Raw genomic sequence first — 3,829 nt, forward strand, 5'->3', positions numbered from 1 at the left:
GAAAAGACCCTGATGCTGGGAAAGATTGAAGGCAAGAGAAGAGGATGACAGAGGATGAGATGGTTGGATGGCATCATGATTTGATGGACATGAGTTTGAGCAAGCTCTGGGAGTTGGTGATGGACAGGGAAGCCTGGTGTTCTGCAGTCCATGGGGTTGCAAAGAGTCAGACATGACTGAGTTACTGAACTGACTGACTGACTTGATTTTTAGTTCTATGTCAGTGTAACTATTGACATGCCAAAGTTTTTGTAAACTAGTAGGTACTTTTCCAACATACCCTTATACATATATTTTAGTCTCTGCATTAGCTTCCTAAAAAATCAGAGCTACACGCAAGTTAGTAATCCTTTTTCACATATCCCATTTCTACCACCCCACGACATCCATCCCTCATTTCTCAATCTTTCTCTGTTTCTTTTTTCTTTCTTTGAAGGCCAATTGTGTGGCAGCATTGTCTACTCTGAAATGACACTAAAATGTCCCTTCAGTTAAATTACAGCCATTATTGTTCCCTATTATTTGACTTAATCCACTGAGGGAATAGTTTTTAATTTCGTTGCTGGAAATTTCCTCAGCTTCTGATTTCCCCCGGGGACTGTGTTAAGCAAGAAAAAAAAAAAAAAAAATTAGTCTGTCTCATTTTTCCTCCTAAGATCTCAGTGAGTTTGAGGGCTGATATACATCATTGAAGTTCGCTATTAACATTAAGTTCGTTAATTATGGCAAGCACATAGTCAGCATGCTGTGATGATGGAAGAGAGAAAGAACGGCCCATCAGTCAGAGGAGACTCTCGACGATTTTACTCTAATCGGGGGATATTGAAATTGATGGGTCTCAGCCCATCAACCAACCCAATACAGCATCTAGCTCTTACTGAGAGACGGTGCCTGAAGTTTTAAGGAACCTGAAATCTAAGTGGTCTGAGGGTGGGTTGTATCATGTCACACTTGAACAAAGAATTATTTCCGTGTCCCGCACTTGTCACTAGCACCAGGACAAACTTGGCCGTATTCTCTACGCAATATACTTTTTGAGCCTTACGTCTTTCCTGACTGTTCCATTGCTAGCAGACATCTTCAGCGTTGTCCCTGAAACTTGTGACTTGACCCCCTGAATTACAAGTGGCCCTGATGGTGTATGCTCAATGTCCCAGCCTCTGCCTCCACTACTGGATCACAACATCAGCCAAATCATTTTACTACAAGCCAGGACACACGGGTGGAAAGCACTCACCTACCACTCACCTACCTAGCTCACAGAGCTCCTTCCCTAACTTGATTAATCTGTGGCTGCTCTGGATTGTTAACCCTGAGTACCAGCGAAGAGCTGGAGGACATTTTACCACTTTGGTATTCTTGTCTGGAAAATCCCATGGACAGAGGAGCCTGGCGGGCTATAGTCCATGGGGTCACAAAGACTCAGACACCACTGAGTGACTAACATCACATCACATCATGTCAGAGATGGAAACCCACTCTCCTATAGGCCTTGTCTGTGACCAATTCCCTTCTCCTTCCCTCACAGTCTTCCTCCAGTTACTGAATCTTCTTTTGCTTCATTTTACACAAATGGATATATTCAGAGCTTCCCTAATTGCACCAGGAGTCCTGGACTAAACTCAGGGCTGCTGCACAGAGAGATTTATAACCCCAGGTTGGCGCCACGGAAGTTCCACCAGGGTCATTTTCCTATCAGAAAAGATTTTCAAGTCTCTCTACCAACCTGCCCTAAGCATTCTCTCTTGTCTTGAAGCTTGTCTTTGTCTTCATCTGCATACATTTTGTCTTCTTAATAAGAGCGCCGGGAGCCTGGAGCACTTAATTTTTCCATCCTGACCTCTTCTGGTGAGAGCTTCCTTTGACTGTGTATCATTTTCTCTGAATAAAACTGAATATTAAAGAAGAACACAGAGAGGTTTTAGACCAAACAGGATGACAGCATTTCATCCACAGAGACAGGGTGTTAAAATGTTCTACAGTTGTGTGCTGAGGAAATTTCTTTCTGCTCACACCTTTGTGGAGCCCGGAGCTGTGTCTAACAGGCTTTCCATGCCACGTTTAGCACATACTTACAGTCTCACAGCTCCTAGAAGGGGATCTAATCTTGTTTCAAAACAAAGTCAGCTGGGTTGACCACCTTATCAGTCTGAACCTGTTAAACCTGATTTCTTTCCCAGCTGCTAGGGATTCAGGTGATGGTTATTTATGTAGAAATTTGGCAAATGTCAGGCGAAGCCGGTGATGCTTGTGTGGAATCCTGTTTGCGCGAAATGGCAGTAAAAGGGTTCTTCTGTGAGCATTTCCCAGCCTCTTCTCCTAAGATGACCCTATTTGTGGTCTTAGCAAGATGGAGCAATGTCTGAACAAGAGTGAAATGGTATCACTGACTGTCTCACTGCAAGCTGAATGCTTCGGGAAGTATTATTTGCATCAATTGTGTCACTGCTCCACAAATTTATGGTGCAAAGATGTTCACAGTCCTTTTGCTTTCTCTATTATAATTTGCCCTACTGCAAAACTTTCCCCTAGGCTTATTGGCAGAAAGCCCCAGGATTTCACTCTTGAAGTTCACCTGATACTTTGAATAATTGATGGACACGAATTAATCCTCAGGAAGAAGACGTTGGGGATGGTGGTGACAGCCCACGATAAGAAGCCAGTTTACCATCCTGCACTACAATTCTTGAGCAAAGACATCCCTTCCCTGTGTTTCCCTTCTAGAGTCGTCTTGCTTCTCTGTTTACTTCGTCGCCGTCCCTTCCTTCTCAGAGACAAGCCCTTATCCTAAGAAGTACTGTCCATAAGCAGCCTTGCCACCTTCCTCACACTGCAGCCCCCCTCCCCAAAATATACAGGTGGTCTGCTCAAGTGAATTTCTCTTTTTTTAATTTTTCATTTGTTTTTTAAAGACATTTATTTTTGGCTGCACTAGGTCTTCATTGCTGCGTGTGGGCTTTCTCTAGTTACGGTGAGCAGGGGCTACTCTCTAGCTGTGGCATGAAGGCTTTTCATTGCAGTGGCTTCTCGTTGCAGAGCACAGGCTCTGGGGCATGTGGGCTCAGTAGGTGCTGGCTTATTTGCCTGTAGGCACGTGGGATCTTCCCCAACCAGGGATTGAACCAGTGTCCCCTGCATTTGCAGGCAGATTCTTTAACCACTGGACCACCAGAGAAGTCCTCCCCTTTTTTTCCTTTTAAAAACTTTTTTATGTGAACACTTTTTAAAGTCTTTATTGAATTTTATGCTTTGGATTTTGGGGCAGGAGCCCTGTGGGATCTTATCTCCCCAACCAGGGACTGAACCCACAACCCCAAATTGGAGGGCAAAGTCTTAACCACTGGACCACCAGGGAAGTCCCAGATGAATCTTCCTTGATAAGACAAGAACAGCCTTCCCTGGAAAGGTGGTAATTTTAAGTACCACTGTCACTGTATAAGCTCCCCAACTAACCCACGTATCCAAAATCCACGATCTTGTGGCAAAAAGTAAGATGCTTCCTTTGTTGTTAAGACCTGAGATTACGATACCTCTGAATGCCACTTGCCAGACCTCAAGACCCCCATGGTTTCTCCTAGGAGGCCCCCTGGGAGCTTGCTTATAGTAGCATCCAGGAGGGGAGAATTCATTCATTCTGGAGGCCAACTAGAGAGTCAACAGCAGTGGGACCTGCTGGGTCTCCTGCTGGCCTTGAGTCTCAGCTCTGTCCCCTGACATCAGGCCCCAGTGGAGTGCCAGGAGAGGCAGCCAGCCACGTGACTCCCTGGGTCTCAGAGGGGTACAGCTCTCTGAGTTTGAAGCTATTTCACCTTGGAGGTCTCACGTGCTG

At 45.1% G+C, this 3,829-nt stretch overlaps 1 long non-coding RNA gene across 1 annotated transcript; it reads left to right on the forward strand.

Annotated features, from left to right (window-relative positions):
- Positions 1-2,206: 2,206 nt before the first annotated feature.
- LOC129658648 (uncharacterized) lies at positions 2,207-3,333 on the forward strand. The gene is made up of 2 exons (XR_008717481.1): positions 2,207-2,421; positions 2,533-3,333. It is a non-coding gene; the product is annotated as an uncharacterized LOC129658648 (long non-coding RNA).
- Positions 3,334-3,829: the final 496 nt, after the last annotated feature.

Source organism: Bubalus kerabau, chromosome 8 (genome assembly GCF_029407905.1).
Source record: "Bubalus kerabau isolate K-KA32 ecotype Philippines breed swamp buffalo chromosome 8, PCC_UOA_SB_1v2, whole genome shotgun sequence".
Classification (NCBI taxonomy): Eukaryota; Metazoa; Chordata; class Mammalia; order Artiodactyla; family Bovidae; genus Bubalus; species Bubalus kerabau.